Source organism: Equus przewalskii, chromosome 15 (assembly GCF_037783145.1).
Source record: "Equus przewalskii isolate Varuska chromosome 15, EquPr2, whole genome shotgun sequence".
Lineage (NCBI taxonomy): Eukaryota > Metazoa > Chordata > Mammalia > Perissodactyla > Equidae > Equus > Equus przewalskii.
The window spans coordinates 84594400-84621201 of NC_091845.1; the positions used below are offsets into that span (position 1 = coordinate 84594400).

At 41.3% G+C, this 26802-nt stretch overlaps 1 long non-coding RNA gene across 1 annotated transcript; it reads right to left on the bottom strand.

Annotated features, from left to right (window-relative positions):
* Positions 1-2537: 2537 nt before the first annotated feature.
* Positions 2538-26754, bottom strand: LOC103551398 (uncharacterized). Its single transcript, XR_011527227.1, has 5 exons — positions 26629-26754; positions 18314-18418; positions 6719-6815; positions 4049-4174; positions 2538-3895 (listed from the first exon to the last, which is right to left on the bottom strand). It is a non-coding gene; the product is annotated as an uncharacterized lncRNA (long non-coding RNA).
* Positions 26755-26802: the final 48 nt, after the last annotated feature.

Consider the following 26802-nt stretch of genomic DNA (forward strand, 5'->3'; position numbering starts at 1 on the left):
AAAATTGAGGTTATGGTTCAAGAACTGGATGCTATAAAAAAGGAATGACCCAAGAATAAAAAAGAGTTCTTAGAAATAAAAAAATACTAGTTTAAGCAGAAATTTCAATAAACAGATTGAAAGATAAAAATCAAAGAAATCTCCAAGAAAGTAGAAAATACAGGTAGAATGAAAATATGAAAGAAAGGCTAAATTGTAAAGCATAAATCCAAGAGACTAACGTCCAATAACAGAAGCTCCAGTGAGAACAGACAAAGTAAGAGGAGAATACGAAGAAATAATAAAAAGGGAATTTCTCAGATGAAAGACATGAGTCTCTAGACTGACCGAGGAGAGGAGAAAAAAGTACTGTAATACTAGATGCAGTGAATGAAAAGTGAACCAAATTCAGTCATAGAATGATGAAACTTCAGAATATCAAAGATTTTAAAACCAAAAAAGTTTTCAGAGAGAAAAAACAAGCTGTCTTTTTAAAAAAAAAAATCAGATTGACATCAAACTTCTCTTCAGCAATTACAAATGCTACAAGACAATGGAAGACCCCCTTCAAAGTTCTGAGGGAAAATGATTTTAAGTGAAAAATTCAACACTTAATCAAATTATCAATTAAATTTGAGAGTAGAATAAAGATATTCTAAGTCATGGAAGGACTCAGTAAGTTTATCTCCAACATCCCCTTTCTACGGAAGAAATTCAGGGACGTGTTCCAGCAAAATAAGAGAGTAAATCAAAAAACATGGCGTTCAAGAAACAATTAAGCTAATCTGGAAGAAGATGGAAGGAAGACCTAGGGTGACAGTTTTCCACCAAATCTAGAGCACGAGTGTCCTGTTTGGAGCTGGTGGAACGAGGGTTCCAAAAGGCAGATGTCTGGGAAGAGAATGCAAATGAGCAGAAAGAAATCACAGATTTGATACGATCGTGAGGAAGTTGGAATATCAAGTTGTGAAAAATGCAGCAATGCAGGAAATGGAGTGAGGAGGAGACAACTAGAAATTCCAAGACACGCACAAGACTGTGTAAAATAGATATGTGATCATAGACTACCGTGTGGATGAGCTGTGAATAATCTTTACACGGTCATAATGTTGTGAACACTGTTGATCCATTTCACAGGACAGAAAGAAGCAGGACTTAGGTCTGGTGGCAGAACAAGGTCGATGTTTTCTTTCTTGACAACGTAAGTTAAAATTAAGCATTTGATTGTGATTAGAAGGAATACAGAGATGGAGGACAGAGTGAGGACATTCATATGCTCACCTCACAAAGGAAAGAGTCAAGAGATACTGTCAATAGCTCAGGGAATTAAAAATAGGAATGTGGATATATAAAACTATATTTTACGTAGTTACAAAGGCAACTAAGAGAAAGGATCTAGGGGCCGGCCTGGTGGTGTAGTAGTTACATTTGCGCACTCTGCTTTGGTGGCCTGGGGTTTGCAGGTTCGGATCCTGGGTGCAGACCTAGCACCGCTCATGGCATCCCATGTAAAATAGAGGAAGATTGGCCCAGATGTTAGCTTAGGGCCAATCTTCCTCACCAAAAAAAGAGAGAGAGAGATATCGAGAAAGGATCTAAAAATAGTGGCATAATCTGATTAAAGTGGAGGAAAGGAAGGCCAGGTTTGGAAGATAAGTGAGCTAAATTCATATCCATCATCAGAGAAATCAACAGATAATGTCTAAAATTGTTGAATAAAGAAATAGGAAAACGATAATAATGTATGGAAGGGTTTATAACAGCTAGAAGCAAAATGTCTGACAACTATAGGGTGAAGGCTGGGATGGGAGAAATGGAGCTGTGCTGGAGGTTCTCAAACGAAACACTGAGAGGGACAGCAGCACTTGAGGAAGGTCATGGTGAGTTAAGGAGGTGTACAGTATTTCTGCTTCCAGCCAAATGGAGCAGGCAGGATTTGATTTTCTGACCTGCCCAAAACAACTAAAATCTCAGGCAAAATACTTGACACAGTGGCACTCAAGACACTGGACATGAGGCAATAAAGGACAATGACCATTGAAGGCGGAAGAGAGAAGAAAGTGTATGTCCGTAGGAATGCTTGTGCAGAAATGTTTACAGCACCTTTATATGTTATAGTCCAAAACTGGCAACAACCCCAATGTCCATCAAAAGGGGAATGGATAAGCAAAGTACGGACATGCATGCAGAGGGGTACACAGCTTAGCAACGATAAACAATGAACTGCAGATGCACAGAGCAACCTGGATGAATCTCACAATAATGACACTGAGAGAAAGAAGCCAGGAAAAAGGAGTACATACCGTATAATTCCATTGATATAAAATTTTAGAAAAATGAAGCTAATCTGTAGTGACAAAAACAAATTGGGGACTGTAGAGAGAGGTGGGGGGGGTGATTTTAAACTCGAGGAAACTTTTAAACATGAAGAAATTTTCAGAGGTGATGGGCGTGTTGGCCATCTTGATTGTGGTGATAGTTTGACGGTGCATACCAATGTGAAAACTTTTCAAATTGCTCACTGTAAATATAAGTGATTTTATTGTATGTCAGTTATACTTCACCAGTTAAAAAAATAAGAAAGATATGGCATAAACATATTATGGCAATAAACAATAATAAATAAATATATTACATATATTTACACATACAACAAATGTATAAAATATATAACAAACAATAAAAATAAATACATAAACAATATGGCATAAACATATTATTTTAGAGATACAGAGGTACCCGCCAAAAGAACTAAAAAGAGAAAGTGTTCAAAGTGCTTCCCCGTGTGAGAGAATTACGGATGGGGTTACCCAAGGGGAGGGCCAGGGAACTGCTGTTTCTTCCTATAAGCCCTTCTGGATTCGTTCATTTTTAACAATGTACACGATGTCAGTTCAGATGCTCAGAGAAGCAGATGCTAAGATGGGAATTGACAGGCAAGAGATTTATTGGGGGAAAGCCTGTGAAGGGTAGAGGGAGGAGGGAGCAGGAACAGACAGGGAGGGCAGTCAGCTGCGATCAGGTCTGTGCCTGTGAAGGGAGAGAGGGAAGGAAAGACTGTCAAGAAAGAGCCTCAGGACCCAGAGCGGTTCTGAGAGGGCTTGCCAGCTGCGGGGAGCATCTGAGCCAAAGTTGCCCGTTAGAGGAATCCCGAGTCAGGCAGGATGGGCCCGCACTGCAGCTCCACCTCAGCAGCGTTCAGGCACCGGCTGGGAGTAGCCAGAGGCGGGGGCTCTGAACGGGGTGTTGCAGCGGTTCCAAAGATGTGGCAGCTGGGCTTGTTGCCCTACTATGCACCCCAGCAGGTTCTCTTAAAGGGACAACCGAGCAGCGCCATCTCCCTGGCTGCCACAGCAGGCATTGGTTGGATTTTCAAATTTCAAAATGTTTTTAAAAGAAGAACACAGTCCTCTGATCAACAGGTGAAACGAATAAGCACTCAGCGCACAGCACAGTCCTTTATAGAGCTGATCACCCGCCTGGTTGGTACTATATATTCTGAATTCCTTTTCTGTTCAGAGGCGTTGCGTGGAGGAGGCTAAATTTATTTGATTCTTTCTTAATTGAGGAGTCACAGTGGACACAGGAGAGGAAGCTGTTTTCTTCAACAAGTATCCATAAGTCAAAGAACATGGACACAGGGAGGAGAGCCTCTTGAGGACCTAGGGTGCTCATGGATCAACGCCGGGAGTCACATCCAACCATCAGAACAGACTGAGCCTTAGAAACCCTCTCATTCTCTGACTCTCACAGCCTGAACGTCCCAACGACAACAACTCAGACTAAGGCATAATAGATTATGCCCACAGTACAAAGCAATTGAAAACACTGTTTGAACATATATTTTTTGGCAATTTAAAGACCAAGAGTCATACCTTACATTTTAGGTCCTGAAACTTATGCAAACTTTTGGGCCCTGTTAAGAGAAAGAATATAAAATTTATGAAAATAAAATGCCTGCAACCCCTCAACCCCACCCTGCATAAAGGAAAGTGTACGTGGGTTGGGGGTTTGCAGGGGCAGAGCAGGCCGCGATGGCAGTCTTAACCAATCGTGATTAGTTTCTTACTTCGCAAATCTGGTAAAAATATATGACTCGGTGAACGCAGAGCTAGCCGCCCTCTCAGGGCCTTGGAAAGGGCCCTCCTGCTGGGGTCTCATCAGCATCTCAGTAAACCCGCATCTCCAAGCAGCCCTATTGAAGAGGAACAGAGAATAAGGGAGTGTGGAGTCCCCTCAGAAGTTCGTGCATATAAATCTGAGTTGTTGCAGGCAGGGAGTGGCTCCTTACACGCATGTTAGTACTGGAAATAAAAAGAATGTGCACAGAGGCGACTGCCGGTTGGTCTGAATCATTTCCCACGTGTCTGTCGCCTTCAGACACTGGTTGCTCCCTGCCAGGGCCTGGCTCCAGCACACGACACTCTCACTGGCCTTCTGCACACTCAGGGCCAGTTGCATCTGATTTTCCTGAGAACCTGTCACTCTGAACAGGGAGCTGAATGACAAGGATGAACAAGGCGATTGTTGGGTTTTGTTATAAAAGAAAATGAATTTGGCTTGTTGAAAACATGGAATATAGCATATGGCCACAGCTGCCTTTTAAACACCCTGAAAGAAAGCTCAAGGGGAGTACACTCAAATGTTAACAGTAGTTCTCTTATGGGTAATTTTTTTAACTTTCCCTTCACATTTTCTTTACTAAACATGTATTACCTTTAAAATGGGAAATGAACTTCCAAAAGTGTTGAGAAAAAAATGCATTAACTCTCTCTACACGTATGTATGCAGACACACGGATATGCATTAGCTCTCTCTACATGTAAGTATGCATACACACGGATATGCATTAGCTCTCTCTACATGTAAGTATGCATACACACGGATATGCATTAGCTCTCTCTACATGTATGTATGCATACACACGGATATGCATTAGCTCTCTCTACATGTAAGTATGCATACACACGGATATGCATTAGTTCTCTCTACACGTATGTATGCATACACATGGATATGCATTAGCTCTCTTTACATGTATGTATGCATACACACGGATATGTGTGTTATTAATGCACATGATGTGCAGGGAACTGAGGAGATTTAAAACCTCCCAAGACTCCCAGTGAGAATATTCCACGTGGCAGATATTACCAGCGTGATATGTGAACCAGAGGATAAATGCATCTCAGGTTTGAGAAGGCCTCGTACTAGTTATCTATTGCTACATAACAAATTACCCCAAAACTCAGCTTAACCCAAAAAGCATTGATTGTTTCACACAGTTTCTGTGGGTTAGGAGTCTGGGCGTGACACAGCTGAGTGAGTCTGGCTTAGGTTCTCTCACGAGGCTGCCGTCGAGCTGTCAGCAGGGGCTACCGTCATCCGAAGGCTCATGTGGGGCTGGAGGCTCTGCTTCCAATAAGGCTCCCTCACATGGCTGTGGGCAGGAGGCCTCAGGACCTTGCACTTGATGACTCACAGGGCTGTCTGAGTGTCCTCACAACACAGCAGCTGGTGTCCCCCAGAGGGAATGGTCAGAGAGAGAGAGGTTGAGAGGCAGAAGCCAGAATGTCTTTTATGATCTAGCCCAAGAAAGGACATAGCATTCCTTCTGCCGTATTCTTTTGTCACGCAGACCAATCCTCTTATAATATGGGAGGGGACCACAGAGGGCATTAATATCCAGAGGCAGGGATCACTGGGGGCCTTCCATGTCCCATCCCCATGGCATTCTTGAGAAACTAAAATTTTTCCATGCAATGGGAACTATTGAGATTATTAGTCAAAGTAATGTAAGCCTATCAAGGAAGCAGGCATCTGAATCTTATTTTATATTCTGACTCTTCTGAAAACTCACTGCATTACCGGTTATAAGTGTAATGTAACTTTTCTAAATGTTAATTGGTTTTTACTTCTTGGAAAGTTACAGAAGTTTCCCCCTCCCTTTGGGGAACATTGGGTAGGACAAAACAGAGATTTAAAAAAAAAAAAAAACTTTACATTTTGGTTTTATGGCTGTCAGTTAATATTTTATAGGCAAAAACAAACAAACAAAAACCCTTTAGTGGTAGTTTTCAGACTGGCTAGGTCTCTAACTGGCAAAAAATAATCCATCTCCCCCAACAGGTCAAACCTCTAATGCTATCCGTGGATTCCCACATTTGGAAAAGAAGGCTCATGAAATCAACATAGAAACCATAGTGTTAAAAAATGACAGTCAGAGGCCAGCCCAGTGGTGTAGTGGTTAAGTTCACGTGCTCTGCTTCTGTGGCCTGGGGTTCACGGGTTCGGATCCCAGGCATGGACCTACACATGGCTCATCAAGCCATACTGCGGCAGTGTCCCACATACAGAATAGATGAAGATTGGCACAGATGTTAGCTCAGGGACAATCTTCCTCAAGCAAAAAGAGGGAGATTGGCACAGATGTTAGCTCAGGGACAATCTTCCCCCCCCCCAAAAAAAAAAATCCAAATGGAAGATCTGTCTGACTTGGGGTTTCCTTTTCTAGCGAATTAATTTACTAGGTGAAAAAGACTTGTAAACAACATCAATATTAAACCCACTTTTATATACTTAATGAATTGCGTTTATTAAAGAGTAAAATTGTGTGAAATAAGAAATATCTTGAAATTAGAGACATAAGGTTGTAGAAACTTGGAGAAGGGCATCACTTCTTGAGAGCTGCTCCTCCTATTGAGAAGGAGAACAGGAGTTGGTCAGTATTTGAAATTACCTCTAGACTCTACGAGCAGGAATTCTCCTGTATTCATGGTCGAGTCCCAAACGCCCAATAGCACGCCAGGCACAGAGAGCAGGTCATGAGGTGTTTGCTGAATGAATGAGGAAGGGAAAAGCAATAAATGTTTAGAAGTAATGATCTGACTACCAAGCCTGTTGTCACTCTGATTCCCATTCCTCCCTTCACCCGCTGTGTCCCCAGCATCCCCTGACTTCAAAGAGAGTCCCTGGGCAGAGAACTGGCGTTGGCATTAGTAAATCACCAGATGCCTTAGTGGCTCCTGACTTGTCATTCCACCAAGTCCAATTAATTCCCTCTTCAAACCGATATTTTAAATTCTAGCCTATAATACGAAAAGAAAATGAATCTGCCCAACTTCTTGTTTTGGGCATGTATTTTCAACACCATCCCATAAATTTCTCTGTGTTTCCTCTCTCCCCCCAACGCGGTGTAAGAATTGAACGTGGGTTCTGGAGCCGATGGATTCTGTCTCCTGCCTCTTTGTCCAGCTGGAAAGCTACTTGCTAGTTCCTTATCTTCTCTTAGTAACAGATCTTCTCCCAGGAATCTGCGCTCTTGCTGTTAAACTTCCCAGCAGGTTCAAAGGCGCTCTCATCGCCCCAAGACCTGCCAGTTAACTTACTGCTGCAACATGGTACTGCCTTTGAAAATTTAGCCCTTCCCAGAGTCAGGTTTTTCTCTATCTCAGGATAAAATAAGGTTTCACCAAGCTGTCAAAGCCCTGGATTCTGGCATCGTTTCCAAGAGGGTGTTAAACATTCCCGAAGGGTGAACCTGTGCCTGGCTTTATAGGGACGAAAGGCTCATCCCGATGAGCTCAGTGAAGATGAGATGCTCGCTGTGGATCGAGGATTTCACCATGTGCCGGTGGGTCATGCTTATCAGAACTCAGGTGTGCTCATTACCGAGTTAGTAACCTCATGATTCACCTGCTTTCAAATGTTTATCCCGGCACGTACCGTGTGGTTCCAGTATTGTTTCTTTCAGGGCTGAGATTTTATTCGGCACCATTATAGTTTCTGATAAGTTATTCAGAATTTAAAGTACATAACGTTTTAAAAGTCAGAGGTCTACACCTCCAAGTACAGGGTGGTCCAGGATAAATCGGACCCACTAAGAATACAAGGACCATGGTTAGTCTTTTTGTTAATGTTGTTGTTAGAACAGTAATTGTCAAAAATTACAGAAAGGAGAAAAATATGACAAATAATTCTAGGATATTCTTTGAGTATGCTTCCTTTCAGTCTTTTTTAAAACACATGAAATTTTGAAGTCTTTTTTTCTTTTCACTTCACTTGTTATCACAACATTTGCCCCCGCTTGGCTACAGAGTCTGCTCCATGACCAGGGTTTTAGAGGTAGCTTTTGACAGGGACAGGTTCTCGTGAACAAAATTAGGCTGAGAATTAAAAAAAAGAAAAGAAAGAAATCTAGGTCATCACACGTTTTTCATTAAATTATTTTTTATCATTATATTTCATCATCAAATTATTTTTCATATGTATTTCAGAGTGTTGCCGTTCCAAGAAATACTCAAATAATACATAATATGAGTTTGAAGGGAAATCCTGAACTTGTTTTAAAGTTTATTTATTCAACCAGGTATCAATGATGTTTTTTCATCTTTTTTTCTTAAAAATAAAAGAATCCAGTCACATCAAAGAAGATGAACTTCCAGAATTCTGAGTTCCATAGGAAACCAATTCGTTTCAATGTGTTCCCCAAGGTATAAAAGGGTTTTGCCAGTCCCAGTGCAGGGTGAGAAGATCTCATGAGAACCCAGTGAACGACGCAACGCAGAGAGCCCATCAGAGTCCCCGATGCCCTCGAAATTCAAACACAGCGTGCAACTCGCTCCGCTTTAAAGTTTAATAAAGAAAAATAAGGTGATGTGTTAGAAGACTTTGGAAATTGAGCAAAGATGAAAGGAGCAGTGTTTTACATTTGTATTTCTTTTACATTTGATATCCTCCCATATTAGAGAGGGAAAGAAAATATGCAAGAATATGAAGGGCAGTGTTTTTAATAAAACCTTGGCTGCTTTTCTGTAGGAATCAATGCAAGTAATTTTATCTCTTTGGGGGTCATTTTCAAAGCATGAGGAAGAAAGAAATTGACAGAATCCCATAAGGTACTTGGAAAATGCACTCTTTTTGTGCTTTATTTAACTCGGCTAGGCAAAAAAACTGAATAAAAAGGCAAGATTTCACTCAGATCTAGTTCTGCTTCATATTACTTGAAGGCGGGAAGGAAGGAAGGAAAGAAGGAAGGAAGGAAAGAAGGGAGGGGGAGAGAGAAGGAGGGAGGAAAGGAAGGGGGCAGAACCCTCCCCACCTCCATGCCCTGTATCATAGCATTTACAGTGGGCTTTAAAAAGAGTAATAACATATTGCAGTATTTTTTCGATGGAAGTTTAACTGTACAAATTTGTGTTTTGAGTTTCTTTAGTGAGGGAAGAGAATTGTATCTACACTTTTCTGACATAATATGAAAACTTAAGTGAGCATAGAGACCCTGTTGTCAAGGTGGGCTGCCATTTTGAACTCCTGAGGGAAAAAGTCCTCGGGAAAGATCATCCTGCCCTCAGCAATTCAAGTGTGCTTCGTTCATTCCAAGATGCATTTCTTCCTCGTGTGTCGTAATAACCAGCAAACCTTGTTGCCCTCAGAGGGGCCCCTTTGAAAGCTCAAGAGGAGACTGTACTGAGGCCACATTCTCTCCTAGGACAGCCAAAAGGCAAGCTGCCGTAGAAACTGAAACAGGGCACTTCAGACAGGCCCCGGGTTTTCTCCTGAAGGCAGTATGGAGACCAGACTTTTTGAAAGGGCCACTGGAGTTTGCAGAGCTCTCTCTGCCTCTGGCTGGGTGAATGAAACAGAGCCAACTCATAGCTGGGGTTGGAAATCATGTGGGACGTATGTATGCCATTTTTTATTTTCTTTAACTCCCTATCAGACGTCGAGGTTGCGTCTGCGTCTGGAGCTGGTTTATAGTCATACTGGAAGTAAGACTCAATACAGGGTGAGAATTCAGGTGAACCACAGTAAACGTGGACTCTTTGTGAACCCGACAATCCCTGTGTGCCCCTCTTCAAAGTCCCCCGGCTCCTGAGTCACTCCTGTAAGTCCGAGCTGGCCCGAAGGCATGTGCTGCAAGCCGTCCACCAGTAGCTCGTGTGCACGTGCATCACGGTCAGCTGTCTCTTGAGTCTGCAAAACCTCATCGGCCTCACTGTGCACAAACTCCTGTCCCGGACGGTATTCAATCCAGATGGGCAGCTTTGCTACCTCCTGACTTCCCTTCTTGTACATGTAGGAACATTTTGAAACCAGGCAACTAGAAGATCAACATCTCAACTAAATGGAAGGCGTGTACTATTGAGATAAAGCTTTTTAGTGGCATCCCAGAAAATGAGGAAACAATATCCTCCTTGGCTCCTGGATGTCTGAAATTTTCAACCCCCAGAATGTACACCAGATCACATTCATAAGAGGGCACACCATGGGTGTGCCCAGGGTCAGGCACACTTCTCAGTGAGCCAGCTTGATCTCCACACCTTTCGCTGTCACTCACAAAAGCAAATTAGAATGCAAGTGGGGGTGATTGTCACAGGAATAAGCTCTAATCTATTTTTAAACATAACTTGCAAACACTGACACTTCACTATTAGTAACAACAATGTACTTGTGACAGCTGATCAGACACATAGACGTTTCAACTCTGATCCACTCAGACCACCACCTCTCCCACAAGGACCTCCAAGAGGGCACCTGTCAGTCACGTGGTGGCAGTTGGTTTGTGTGTCTATCTCCTCCTCAGGGGCAGAGGCCAAGTCTTGGCCATCACTTCATATAAACCAGTGCCCAGGCTGTAGCAAGGATTGGATAACAGGTAAGAAAACCAAGGGACAGGTAGCTTTGTGCCTAGACTGTCTCTAGAAGGATCCCAAAAAAACTAGTAATAGTGGTTGCCCCAAAGCAAAGGAAGGGAGGAAGGGGTGAGAGACTTACTTTTCACTGTCTATTATTTGTACTACTTGAACTTTTTACCTCGCATTTTGTATTTAATAGAGTCATTAGAATAGCTGTTTATTGAATGAAGAAACAAATAGATGAATGAACGAGCTGCATCCAGGAGCACAAGGTTGGCACCCGAATGGTTTTAGCTGTGCCAACTTAACGGCACTGGCTTTTCCTGACCCAGAGTTTTGAGTCCTTCTGGTGACTCCTGTTAAGTTGTGCACCAGGTCGAAGGAGCACTGGCACTCCGACTGACTCAGGGCATCCAGACATTCTTGGTCAAGGAGGAGACAAGGAAGTATCACAAAGGCTGGACTTCACTGGTCCAGTTTTAGCTCATTCAGAGAAATGGAAGGCTCGCTGCTTGTCCCAGCATTAGTCGTCTTCTCTCGTCTGCAAAGAGCAATAGTGGTTACCTCTTTAAGACAAAGAGCTGATCCAAGCTCAAGGAAGACCGGAATTCTTTAGGAAAAAAACCGTTTGTTTCATGGTCTTAGGTTTACGCTCCTTCTAGCCCCGGAAAGGCATCTGAGCACAGTGAATCTGAGAATACTGGCTTTGGGGTGAGGCAGAACTTTGCTAACTGCCCTGGGCCTTAGAATCTTCAGTGGTGTATAAGTTGGGGACAATGATATCTATCAGACAAGGCTGCCATTAGGCCTAAGTCAGCTAATATATTTAAAATCTCTGGAACATAGAGCTCAAAAAGTAGTAGCTGTTATTTTTATCCTAAAATAGTCTCATGGTCCCTTTTGTCCTTTAAATTGACTGGGCATCAATACCAGTCTTTGCTTAGAGACAAGCTCGAGCCTTGCCTCTTATGTGCAGCTAAACTATGAGTTTAAGAATGTGTTGCTCCCTCCTGGAATGAATATGTTCTGGGTATGATGTTTTTAATACGTCACTTCTTTTGCCCACAGTGTAGAGATTAGCAACAAGCTTGCTACTTCAATCTTCCCCATGTCACCTGTCTGCCCATCATGATCCCCCATCGGTCACCTTCACCACCATCACCTTTTATCTAACCAGGTCGAGATTATATAGTTTGATGTCTGCCCCAGTACTGCTGGAAATTTGTCAGCTCTGTCGTTTGAAGGGTATTAGAGAAACGTTGGCACTACAATCAGACTTTGTAATAGCCTGCCATGCCAAAAGAATTTTTAATGAGGTGGGGTTGTTTTTGGAATTGGAGGACCAGGGGGCAGAGACCAGACTTTTTGACACCACAATCCCCAAATTCCTGAATGTTTGGCAAGTTTGCCAAGAGGTGTAAGCACCCCTCCAGCTCGTCTGGCTGCCGCTGTTGTCTGGGCCATCTGATGACTTGCTGGGGCCGCCAGGGGCCCTGCCTTTCCCAGCATGGAAGTGTGCAGCCTTCCCCACATCCCCTGCCCCGACAATGCCGAGAATCAGAAACAAGGGCCTGGAGTGTTAGCAGGCCCCAAATGAGTGGCAGCTTAGAGGGCCTGCATTGTGCTCGGTGCACCCAGAGCAGATTGCTATTCTACAGGCATGAATCAGAGCCCAGGCAGAGGCGCCACGCTCCTGCCCCGGCAGAGTCCTGCGGCTGCTGATGAGGAGGAGAGGGGGCTGCCCACGTACAGAACTGCTATGGACCATGTCCTAAGAACTGTCCATGGAGGGCCCAGCAGAAGGGAAAAATATTTGTTTTCTGTATTCATAACACCCTCAAATTCCATTAGTCTATTATTTCCCCTACCTCCCCCGCTGCAAAATATCATAGATTCATTAACCCCACTCCAACATGTTACAGTCTCAATACTTCAACTCATCATCATTTGAAAATTTATACTTTGCATAAAGCTTTCTTAAGTAAAGATTTAAGTGGGAAACAATTCTTCCCATTGTCTGCTCAGCTGTCATTCAGAGAATACTCCCTGGGGGTTAGCTACTATAGATTTAGCCCGATTGCTGAAAGAAGGAAGATAGTCTGTTTTTATAGATCTTCTTCTGGAGTGGAGGGTTCAGAGGCATCAATCCATGAAGTGACTCCCTCTTCCCTCCACATATTGAAAACCCAGCTCTCCAAGCTGTCTCATTGGCTTGAACTCATAACTACTAGATTTGTGTAAAAATTGCGACTTCAGAGTCAGCAATGAAGGCCTACAAAATCATCCATTTTACTGCAAAGTTAAATGATCACTGTGTTTTAAAGTCTTCCTGATTTCTCTGCCAACAGAGATGTGCTAGAATCAGTACCACACTGGTCTAGTTGGGCGGTGCCGAATGACTTTGCAACAATCAGAAAATGAATGAATACAGCTGGGCAGGAAGTGGTGACCAATGAGATTTGCAGAGAACATTTCGGAAAAAATGTGTAAAGGGCTTGACATGCACATATTATCATCTCCTCTACCTCACCCTTCCTCTGCTCCCCACCCCCACTCCTGAAGTGGAATTCATCAGCTTTGAAGGAATGAGAAACTTCAAGTGCAGAAGGATTGTCTAGGACGGAGTCCGCGGCAGCTCCCTTTCTCGACCCACTCACCGCCTCCCCTTCTATTCTGGGCCTGGAGTATCAAAGACGCCAAAGGTATTGAAACTCTTCTCCCATTGACTCAGCCTGGTCATCATGGGTGGGGATGGCAGGGAAGTGTGCACGAATTTCTCTAAGCCATTTTTCTGGTTCAAGCAACAGGCAAAGGAAGTGAAAGAATCTGTCTGATGCACAAAGCACAGACTATGATTCTCCTGTAAGACATGTGCCTGCAAGTAGGCTATCATTATTTGAGGCAACTGCAAGCATAATTAAAAACCTTTCAGCACTCCAGTCATATTTCCTGTCACAAGGACGAGATGACACACTGAGAACTGATCAGGCCGAAGTCTGTTGGCAATGAAAGTCGAGAGGGCATTGTATGAACACACTCCTTTGGACATATATGTATGTACTGGCAAAAATGAACATCCTTCAACCATTCTTGAAAAATATTACATTTTATTCAAATAATTTTTACAAGGAACAGAATTAAGGGGATGTAGAAACCTTTTACTCATGCATTTAAAATAAATATTTTTGGAATCCATAATAGAGGGTACACGTTGTTGAATGCATGAATGAATGGTTTCTATAACTCCCTAATTCCTAATTCTGCTCCTAGTCTCATGCACCTTGAGGCCCAATATTTTAGAGTGATGCTGAAAATCAGTCTCAATCCAAGAGAATGTAATCACAAGGCTGTGTGTAGATTTTATTCTTTTTTATTCTACTCAGCACAAGAAAAATTAATACAAAGACTTGAAAGAAACTATTTGCTTCATGTAGCTTCTGGCTGAGAAGCCTGACGTCCGTTTCCGATGGCATTCCCTCCCAAATAAGTTGGATGAAAGCGTGCCCTTTTGAGAAACCTCACCTCACTCACAGACCTCTGGTGCCCGAGCTTATGAAAGGACAGCCATCTCAGGGGCAGAAGGTGGCGGAGGGTGTCATCGGGGGCCACAGAGGCCCAGAGCTGCTTCCTTCCATGTCAGGTCTGGAGTCCAAATCCAAACCAACATGCCTTTGCTTGCAATGTCTTCTCCTCAAAATATCAAAATAAGACCCAGGAAATCTACTTTTAATAGCAAGTGAACTTATCAACGTTAGGATTTGTTTATCTGCTTCCAAATTAAGAGGTAATAATTCTTTCCCCAGAGGATGAAAAATTTCGTGCAATGTAAAAGGCCACTTATTTATCCCTTTTGTATTTTACCTAGTTGTTAAAGACAAAAAGTGTTAAAATCTGGTGGCCGTGACTACTACTGTTGTGTAATGTTCACTGAGCGTTCAGTATGTTACTAGTTGGAAATAGCATTTTAAAAGCAGGGTTCCTACTTTGAAGGGGCTCACCTAATCAGGAAGAGAAAATATTGTTTGCTGGCCAGATGTGTGATTAATTACAACGACTCATAGTTTCTATTCTGAGCTCTGCTGCTCTGCCCTGGGGAGCCCTGGGCGAGTCAGTAGGTCTCCCCGTGTCCTCAGTTTTCTCATCTGTAAAACAGAACGAAGAATGCCAGCCTTCCCCAGCTCCTCAGTGAGAATTAATTAAGGTTTGAGATTCTCAGATGAAAGACTCTCCGGATGCACGGAGGACAATTACACAAACAATAAACTTGCATTTATACACAGCTGGGCATGATTCACACGAGAAGAGACGAATTCTTGTAAGCTCTGCACCCTGTCGAGACCAGGATACGTGTCTGTCCCTTGATGGTGCAAGGCTTTGACTCTGTCTAACATAATAGACTCTGTCTACTTCTAACAGAAATAGAATGTGACCCACATACGTAATTTTAAGTTTTCTAGTTGCTGAATTAAAAAAGTAAAAAGGAGTAAGTAAAAATAATTTTAATAATGTATTTGATCTAGCCTAATATAACCAAAAAATCATTTCAACCTGTGGTCAATGTAAGCAAGTGGTAATGAGCTATTTTTTTTAATTAAGTAATTGAAATGTGGTATGTATTTTACAATCACAGCACATCTCAACCAAGACTAGCCAAATTTCAAGTGCCTAACAGCCAAACGTATCAGAAAGCCCAAGTCTAAGAGCTCCCACAGCTCCAGGCTGCAAGTGTCATCCATTGACCCGCATGCCTCTGGCTTCTCTCGGGTGGATAGGTCAGCACAGATATACTCCCTTGTCATCCTCTCTACTGTTGGGCTTCAGAAAGCATGATGCTAGAAAGTCCTTGCTTCCAGTAGTGCTCAGGAGATTAGCAAGATGGTAATGGAAGATGCTCCAGAGAGAAAAATGAATAAATCTTCCCCATTTCTCCCATCCGCTTGGGAGGGGTGCCTTGAGACACTGGGGGAAAGCTCCCTGTGTTTCCTACCATTACCACCAGCACACACATGGCACCCCACAGGGAATACACAGACTCACAGAATCACCCCCAGTCTCCAGTTAAGGACGTTCAGTCAACCTTAAGTGACTCCCAGTAAAGTTGGTGAGAGTTTGAAGTGCAATAAACAAAACCTGTTCTGTTTTGTTTCGTTTTGTCTCTTTGAGGGGAGACTGTCACCATTGATTTTTGTTTGTTTGTTCGGTTCTTCTTCCTCTTCTTTAAATAGAATTACATCAAATTATTAGAGACCTGAACTTTTGTTGATTTTAACCTTAAACTCATTTGTTTCAGACAAATCCTAACTCAAAAACTATAGGAATTTTTCACATCAAGTCGAAATAACCAAGCTACAATGTAATCTTGCGTAATGGCTTGCATAGTGCATGCTCAAGAAAAAATATGCCTTAGCCAGACACATTGGCCATTTCATTCTTCCCACTGACCTTTGGGAAACTCTGTCCTTTCTTTGTAATCTCCAAATTTCACAGTGAAACCATCCTGTCTGTTTCCACTTAGCTCCAGTCTTGATTTGCCCCAGGGTTCTGCCCAGGACCTGCCCTACGTGTATTCTCTGTGACCCTCTTCACACAAATTGTGGCATGATCTTGAGTCTTTCAAAACTGACCTTAGGTCATCAGATGTTTATTGAACGTCTGCTATGGGCAAAACAGGGCAATGTAGAGAATGCTAACATAAGTACGATGAAGGACCTGCCCTCACGCTGCCTGTATCTAAAAGGATTAGTAGGAAATGTATATTATTACAATGAAAGAAATACAAAGAATCCTTTATTCAAGGGTGTTTTATTCGGCTCAAGCTGACACAACAAAATAGAGTGGGTGGCTTAAATAACAAAAATTTATTTTCTCACTGTTCTGGAAGCTAGAAGTCCCAGATCAAGGTCAAACAGAGTTGGTTTCTGGTGAGAGCTCTCTTCTCGGCTTGTAGATGGCTGCCTTCTTGCTACACGCTCACGTGGCCTCCCTCTGTGCGTGTGGAGAGAGAGAGCAAGCTCTCCGGTGTCTCTTCTTACAAGGGTACTAATCCCGTGAGACCAGCGCCCCACCCTCAGGACCTCATCTAATTCTACTTACCTCTCAAAGGCCCCACCTCTAAATAACATCATTTTGGGGGTTAGGACTTCAACATACGAATTTGAGGGGGACATAAGCATTCAGTCCATAACAAAGGGTCTCAGAGTGAAGAGACCCTACCCAGTTGGGTTGATCAGCAAAGATATTATGACGGAAGTTGCACCTAAGGTAACCATTAAGGTGCCCTCCCTTCTGGGTACTAACAGAAGTCATGCATCAAGGACCAAACAGATGAAATAACTTTTATTCGTCAGTGTGGCTATTTCTGGTCAATGAGTCTGTTACCCTGGCATTTAGCTCACGTGGCCTTTACCTCTCCTTCCTAGCTCCAGGCCTGCATGTCCATCTGCCTTCTGGACATCTCCACCTTTATGACGCACAGCTACATAAAACTCAACATCTCCAAAACAGAATTCATTACCTTTCACCACCCAACTTGTCCTTGCCTTGTGCCTGCCTTCCTAAACTCTTTTGGTACCAACACCCTCCACTCAGTCATTCAACCTGGAATCTCCTCCTTCCTCACCCCTGAGTGTAATCTACTAAAATCTTGTCAAATCCACTCCTTATCCTTCTCATCCCATCCCCTCCTTACAATTTCCACTGCCTGTACCTTAGTTCAGACCATCATTTATCTTTCGTTTGAACTACTGAAAGATGATTATTATATTTTAATAATAATAGCTAGCGTGTACTGAGAGCTTCCTACATGGCAGGCTCTGCCCTGAGCACTTTATAGGTATGGTTCCCTTTAATCTTCACGGCTATTATGACATGCATTTTACAGATGAGGAAAACAGGTCAACAGAGAGGCTAAGGAACTTGCCCAAACACACAGCTGCCAGCTGGTAGAGCTAGATGCCCAATCCCGGCAGTCTGAATCCAGAACTTGCCCTCCTCGTGACCCTTCTCAGCGGTGGACTCCCTCCCTCCAGACTGCTCACTTTCAATTCTTCCTCCATACCACTGCCATAGAGATCTGTCTAAATTGCAAATCTGAGGTTCTCATTTCCTGGTTTCAAATCCTTCGATGGCTTCCGTCTCCTACAGGATGAAACTCCGTGGGACCAGGACCACAAGGCCTCCAGACTGCAGCTCTGCCTTTCTCTCCAGCTTTGTCTACTTTTGTTTCCTCATCTCACTCTTTGTACTCCAGCACATGGTTCTCAGGACACACCATTCCATTCCACGCCTCCAAGAAGACACGCATGCTCTTCCCTCACCACAGAACATCTTTCTTTACCAGTCGCCACAGCCCTTCCCCTCCAAACCTATGCCTTCTTTATGTCCCAGCTTGAACTGAGCTTGCCCTCAGGGAAGCAAGCCAATTAGTTAAAAATCATTTGCTGAAAGTCAATTCCTGAGTGATTACTTTGTCAAGGGACCAATTTACTAAATTTGTCAAACTTTACAATTTTTATACTATTTAGAAAGTTAATAATAATTCATCTTGGATGGGATGGTTTCTTCAGCTATTTGAAGATTTCTGTGAGGTTATTGTTGACCGGGTTAATTAATTGATCCCAGGACCCTGACCTACAGATTTTTCCTCCTTTTGCTCTGTGGCTTCCGTATCTATGTCCACACTCATCTGATGCACTTACCCCTCTGTGCAGTAATCATTTCACATGTCTGAGATCCTGAGAAGACTGTGGGCTCCACAAGGGTTTGGCTGTGTATTTTTACCTCTTGTCCCTCCACTCAGCGGACTGTGGAGGAATATGATAAATCTTCAATAAATACCATATTAAGCTGAATCTTAACTAGTCAATAAATGAGCACTTTCATATCCTACTCGTTTCAGCCACAAGGAAAAGGTAAATTATTAAACAAAACAAAATATACATTCTAAAAACTTATGAATCATAGAAAATGCATACTCAGGCCTGCTCCTAGCCTTTTGGGGGCCCACCTTGAGCACAAATGGAGGACCACCTGCCTGCCATATGAAAAATATTTTGAAGTTATAAGAGCAATCTAACAAACCATTAAATTAAATATAGTCTATCTTTTTACTTGAAAAATGTAGCTTCAAAATTATCTAGAGAGCAGGATTGAATTTAGGTAGTGTGGGGATGTCGAACCCAGACCCTGGCCCTTGGTCCCTGGCCTGTAGTCCATACCTTCTTCTACCTCCAGCTTAGCTCCATACTGTGAACACACACACACACACACTGATGTGGACATCCAACCACCCGGAAACAGCTGCCCCTTGGCCACATTTTGATGCTACAGTGGCACAGCCCACTCTCCAGGAGGCTGGGCCCTGGAAGAGGCCGGGGTCTTTGGGGCAAGGAATTCCTGGTCCCATGCAACTAGAATGCCCTTGGCTCACAGCCATTAAATATCATATTGGAAATGTAAAGATATCCATGGTATATTAAATTTTAAAAACAAGGTTTGAAGGTTTTAAGACAGCTGTATAATAATCTATTTTTGTGGGAAATAGTATACATATATAAAGGTACATAGAAAAAATCTAAGGAAGTGTACATCAAGTTTATCATGGTGGTTATCATCTCCAGGTGGCAGGATTAGGTGTGACTTTTTTCTTTTTACTTACCTGTGTTTTATATGCTTCCGCTATGAACATGCATTATGTTATTTTTAAAATGATAAAAGTTAAAATCAAGAACATTAAAAAAAGTACTTACACCAGGATAATTTCTACACTGTTTAAGTGAAACATGATATTTGTTAAAACCTCAAAAATTTAGTATTTCCTGTGCAGGAATAGTAGAGGATTTATAAAATATACCAGAAAACTCCTTGGCTAGTGAGGAAAATGCATGGAGCTATTGAGACCCCCATATTTACAGATATGCGCTTATGAGGCTATGAATGTATACATTTATACTGAGTCATATAAAAATACTCAAAGTAGACAGTGCATATGTGTTCATCCTGGTGCCCGGAATTCTGTAGACAGAGAAGTGCTCTGTTCTGCAGAGAGCCTGTCACTAGCTTACTGTCAGAATGTGAGCAAACTGCTGTGGGCCCCAAATGGGGGAGTTGGGCTATAAAACCAGTCATTAGAAAGATGCTTGCAGAGTCTCACAGAACGACCATCTACCTGACTAGTATTGCTGCACTAACATGGAAGGGAAAGATATTATTTGTTGATATTCCAGGTAATTTTGAGGATTGTGTGTGTGTGTGCGCGCCTAGACAAATAATGTGCATACCCCACATGCATATGCAAATTGCAATTGGAGCCTGGATGCTTATACGCATGGCATTTCAATAACCTTAGATGTTGTTGGTTTTTTTTCCACTGAGAGTAAACTTCTGCTTAGAGATGGAATCAGAATAATCATCATATAAATTTTCAACAATCTCAGCGCATAATAAATTGACCCAAATATTCCTCAAAGTGTTCAAGTTATAAATTAATCCTAAACTAAGCTTCTCTGAACTCATTTTTAAGAGTTAGTTTTAAATTAGCATTTCCTGCCATTTGTAATAAATGTTACGTATAAACAAGAGTGTGACAACATTTCTATTTTCAGGGGATTCTATCTAGACCATAAATATTCACTCCAGAATAAATGTCTGGGGGGAGAAACAGTCCTTTCCCAAAAGAACTGCTATTTTCTCTATATTCTGAAAAATTTATCTGTTCAAAAACGAGAAAGTATTATACACTCAAAAGATTTATGCATTCTGTTGTCAATTTTGTTTCTCACAATACTAAAATAGAAATACAATTGCCTTCACGAGCTACACAAATAGCAAGTGAGAAATCAAAGAAACATTCTACCGTCAAAAAGAATTAAAAACGTTAAACATATTGCCATAACTTGCCACGTTCACACCCAAATCCTGTATTTATTCCTTATATTTACTTGTCCAGGCAGTTCTCTACTGATTGGAAGGATGTGTTCCAAAAGCTAGGCATTTGGACATTAGAACACATAAGTGCTTGAGATCAAGATTAAATTTGGGAGTTGGGTTTATGAGATAGCCTCAGAAGCCTACACCTAACCTATAACAGAATGGACTAGCCTTGGAAACTCACCACATTTATAACATTGTTGCTATGGGGACATGCATTCCCAAAGAGCTCAGGAAGTCATTTAACCACACTCCCTCCTCACTTCCCTGTGCTTTTGGACACAGAAGGGAATATGGTGGCTGGGGGAATGCTTTTGGCACTCCAGAGTTGGAGGTGGTCTGTCTCTCTCTGTTTGCTGGTTTTGTTTTTTTATTACTAACTGTGCCTAATTTTTCCAATCAGAAGAAATGTATGCCTGTTGCTATAAAAATTAACAATGAAGAACACATTACTAAAGAGTTGAATGTCTCCCATGATCCTTTTCTTCAGCTATACCCACTGCTACCAGTTTGGTGCACAGCCTTCTTATGCTTTTTGTGTATTTGTGAGTGTTGCTATCTTGCATTAAAAAATCTATCATATCATACATAGCGTTCTGCAACTTGCTTTCCTTGACTTAAAATGTGATCTTGGACCTCTTTTTTTCTTGTACATACACTCTAGAAGTAGAATTATTTTTTGCCAAAGTATATGCATATTTAGAATTTTACCAACACGTGGACAACTTGTACTCTAAAAGATTTTACCAATCTACCCATATATCAATGTGTAGTGTCTGTTTCCCCAATACCCTCCCCAATAATGAATATTATAGAGCTCTTTAACCTACAAATTCAAAAGGAGAGAAAAAGATTTAACGTTATTGCTTTAACTCACAAATTATTAATGCACAAATATATTTTAATTACTAGAAAGATGGAGTATTTTTAAAATGTTTAATTGGCCACTTTTAGTTCTTTCATATACTTAAGTGGCCTTTGCTTGTTTTCCTTCTAGTTTCGTTGATTTTTTTCGTTTGTATTTGTAACAACTCTGCAGATTTGTGATATTAGTTATTTGACATGTGTACTACCAACACTTTACGTTGTCTTTTGACTTGTCTATCATTCTTTCATTGTATAGAAGTTTAAATTTTTTGTGTAGTATAATTTATGGCATCTGGGTTTCAACTTAACAACTTCTCCAATCCAAAATTGCAAAAATAATTACTTCCATATTTTCTTCTAGCATTTTTAGGGTATAATTTTCTATACTTAAAACTTTGATCCATGTGGAACCCATCCCCCTAACTGTGCCCCAGCTTGCAAATTGTTCTAATACTGTTTATGGGATTTTCTCTTCTAATTTGAAAGTCTACCTTTATCTCACACATACTAGGGTGTATTTATAGATTATCTATTTTTTCCATTAATCTTCAATAAATCCTTCTCCAGTACCAGATTTTATTTTAACTTACGTAGTTCTGTAATATGGTTTAATACGTGATAACATAGAATCTCTCCTCTTTTGTCTTTTTCTCAAATTATTCCCGGCCCCTTTTTAAAAAATTTTTTCTCCTTTCAGGTGAACTTTCTATTCATCTTATAAAGTTTCCAAAAATATCTTGTTGGGATTTTAATTGAGATTGCATTTGATTTATAAAATAATTCAGGGAGAAATGATAATTACACAATGCTGAGTCTTCCTGGAAGGTTTCAGCATATATCTTTCCATTTTATTCAAAGTTTTTTCATGCCCCTCAGAAAAAATCAGCCTTTTCTTCCTGTAGAAACTGCACCTCCTTCATTAAATTTATTTTTAGGTAGGTTATGCGGTTGTTGTTGTGCAGTTGCTACTATGACGGAGAAGTCTTCACCATCACATTTTCTAATGAATTAATATTTTTGTGAGGAAAGTTAATTATTTTTGTATAATTCTTTTGTATCTAGTCACATTACTAAAATTACTTGTTGCTCATAATAATTTTAATTAATTCTCAGATTTTTCTCCATATGTAATTATATCTTGTCCAACTAGTGACCATTTTGTCTTCTTTTACATGTGAGAACATCTGCAGTTTGAAGAGTGCCTTGTTGAGTTCCCGGTGCTGGAGCTGGCTCGAGCTCACATGCTCGCAAGAGCTGATGGTTGCATTTTCAGGAGTTTTGCAAACTGGCTTCAAGTTGGTAGCTTGAAATTGGTGATGAGCAAAAGTGGTCACACCACGGAAATCAGCAAAGGCAATAAGTCAGAGCTCCCATCCGACCCCAGCACCTCCAATTGGTCGTTAACCATTTACCCGCACCAGATTTACATACCTGCAACGTCTGAGATAAAAAAAGAACCTTGTTTTTTAAAGCTTCCAGAAATGAATCCACAGATTACAATTAAAACTCAATTCAATGAGTAACAATCTTATCAAAAAGATCCGTCCTTACTTCTAAGAGCATGAATGAGATGTTACAGCACAGTGGTTAAGAGCTCTGGCTTTGGATCTGAATTTAAGTCAAAGTTTAGTAAATACTATCTCTGTGGAAATGCAAATCAAAACCACAACGAGATACCACTTCACACTCACTAAGATGGCTGAAATAATGTCGGCAAGAATGTGTAGAAATGGGAACCCTCTTACATTGCTCACAGGATTGTAAAATGGTGGCATTGACTTGGAAGACAATTTGGCAATTCCTCAACATGTTAAACGTAGAGTTGTCATATGACTCAGATATTCCACCTCTAAATTATACCCAAGAGAAATGAAAACACGTGTCCACACAAAATTTGTACACGAATGTTTATAGCAGCATTATTCATAATAGCCAAGAGGTGGAAACAACCAAAATGTCCATCAACTGATAAATGGGTAAATAAAATGTGGCATATCCATATAATAGAATAGTATTTGGCAATAAAAGAAGTACTAATATAGGCTACAACGCAAATAGTTCTTGAAAACATCATGCTAAGAAGCAAGACAGAAAAGGCTGCATATCGTATGATTCCATTTATATGAAATGTTCGAAACAGGCAAATCTATACAGAAAGAAAGTGGATCAGTGATTACCAGGAGCTTCGGGCAGGAGGAATGAGGAGTGAAGTCCAGTGTGTACAGGGTTTCTTTTTGGGGTGATGGAAATTATCTAAAATTAGATGGCAGTAATTCACAACTCTGTGAATATACTAAAAACCACCGAATTGTGCACTTTAAAAGGGTGAATCTTGTGCTATGTGAATTACATATCAGTAAAGTGTTATTAAAATATATATATTAGCTTGTGGCCTTAGGTTATTTAATCTCTCTGAGTCTTAATTCCTTATCTCTATTGGGTTCTGTGAGAGTTTATTAATATATATATGTTTAACAAATATTGATATGTATATTCACTGTTACATACATAATTGACTGATATATATATGCACATATGTATAATCACTATTTTAAGTGATCTATATCTATATCTATGACTTAGATATATAATACAACACCATGGCTGACACAGAACAGGCCTTCTGATGATGATAGTTGCTACATTAAATTCTTTATGTAACAGCAAACCTCCTTTTTAATGTCTTTTTTATGTCTTTTCTCGATGTAAAATAGCTAGCCATTCTCTGTCATGTATGTCTTCATCTTATACTTGAAAATCATGATTATTACGCTACTCTCGGTTCATCTCTCTTTTTGGTGAATAAACCCACATTTCTAACACTTCAGCTTTATCTGCTTGACTCCATTAACATGTGTCCTGTACTAAACCGTTGCAAGAAGGCGGGGCCCCCACCTGGTTTTGTTCCACCCTGAATCACCAGTGCTAGCCCAGGGCCAGACACACAGTTAGAGTTCAGGACGAGGTGTGGAATGAATGAATGGATAGACATTACATCTGCTCAGTGAGTGGCCTTCCTGTAAATGGGTGGTTCTCGGTGAGGGACAGGGTGTGGAGAGAAGGCAGGTTGTCATACAGGATACAGGTTGTCATACAGGATACAGGTTGTCATATCTGAATCACCTGCAGTGCTTTTTTTAAAGTTACCTGACGCCTTCTCCCCAGGGCACATCATACCAGGGCCTACACTTTGCAGTTCACCAGCGTACTCCACACTAGTGTATTGTGGTGTAGTTCACACTTTGTACTTCAGGGGGAGGAAGGCCCATTTCACCCGAAATACATCTCATACAACAGTCACCGGTGACAGAAATTTCTTTAATAGGACACAAAATCTTTCATTCATAATCGGAGATGAAGGCTAAGGTACAAATACCTTTGGCCAGTGTGATATGATAGAAACAGTGCTGACAGGACCAGGAGGCAGCAAAGCTGGCCTTTAGAGCTGCCTTGACTTTGGATATGGGTATGTGACAGGAAGGGAAGAGAGAGGAGTACACAGGCTGCTGAGCGTCTAAGGAGGTGTGGAGAAGTGGGGCATGAGCAGAGGGCCAGCACCACTGGGATACGGTGTGGAGGCCTCATCTTCTTCATGTTCGCTGGCATCAAGCCTACCTTCTGAGGGGCCCATCTGCTTTCTGCTCTCAAGGGGAAAAGCTCGTGAGTCACATGGCCTGGGTTTAGGACCTGCCTGGGCAATCGGGATCTGCCCACCCAGCGATACTTCCACATACGAGCCGGGAGGATCATTTCTCATCTGCTGGGTGTCCACTTCATTCTTATTCCCAACGTGTGTTAATGGTTTTTAACTGAGCCCTAACTGCTAGCTCATGTTCACCTTGGCTCCAGGCTGATTCCCAAGATCCTCTGCTGTATTCAAACTCTGTTTTAACTTTTTAAACTGTAAAATATAGCACCCATAGTGTACAGTTTAATGGTTGTATAAAGTCAACATCTGTGTAAGTAATGTACCGATTACATTATACGTTACATACATGTATAAACATTATCCATAGACAACATGTTATATTAATTTTATTGTACGTAAGTTAAACCTCAATAGGAATGATTTTTAAAGAAAAACAAAATGAAATGATATATTATAAAACTTCTGAAGGTCCCCACTCACGGCCCCATACCAATCACAAGCCCTTACATTCCTCCCTAAAGAAACCATTATTCTGGGGCTGGCCCCGTGGCCGAGTGGTTAAGTTCACGCGCTACATGTCGGTGGCCCAGGGTTTCGCTGGTTCGAATCCTGGGCGTGGACACAGCACTGCCCCTCAGGCCACGTTGAGGTGGCGTCCCATATGCCACAACTAGAAGGACCCACAACTAGGATATACAACTATATACTGGGCGGATTTGGGGAGAAAAAAAAAAAGACGATTGGCAACAATTGTTAGCTCAGGTGCCCATCTTTAAAAAAAAAGAAACCATTATTCTGACTTTCATGTTAATCACTTTTCTTTCTTTTCTTAATGGATTTACCACCTAAGTATGCATCCCTAAAAAAGTATGTTTAATCTTGTCTGCTTTTGAACTTCCCATAAGTAGAATCATACAATATATACTCTGTTTGCTGGATTTCTTTCACTCAACAACGTTTTTAAGATTCATCCACATTATGGCCTGTAGCTATAGTTTGTTGATTTTTATTTATATATATTATTCTAGCGAATGAATGTTCCACAATTTGCTTGCACATTCTACTGTTGACGGACACTTGGGTTGTTTCCAGTTTCAGGCTATTATGAGTAATATGGCTATGAGCATTCGTGTACCTGTCTTTTTTTTTTTTTACAGCTTTATTGAGGTATACTTCACATATCATAAAATCCACACATTGTCAGGGAACAATGCAAAGGGGTTTTTTCCTAGTTTCATTGAGGAATAATTGACATACCTTACAGTACAAGTTTAATGCATACAGCATGACAGTTTGATTTACATAGAGAGGTTTCCCCCACTATCTGAAAGTAGAGTGTTCCTGTGAAAACCTTCATGAGTGAAATGGCGTAAAGCAAAGAAGCAGTTACCGTTAATTTACATGGGAAAAAATCTTGAGTGTTCCCAGATCCCAATAACCTATCAAATCATACCAAATAACACATAAAACCTAAAATAACACTAACATATAGTAAAAGCAGGAATGATACGATAAATATACAGCCTTTATAAAGCAGAAATAATGTCTGTACAGTGATGTTTCACTTACCAGAATCAGGAAGGCAGTGAGCACACAGGAAGGCCGAGAGGTGGTGGTGGTGATGACGGGGTGTTAGGCTGAGTTGTTGGAGGTTGGGGTGGTAGGAGGTCCAGGGGACTGGGGTGGAGGCAAGAGAGGAAGAGCGTCATCTATTAGCATCTCATCGAAGTCCGAATCCATCAG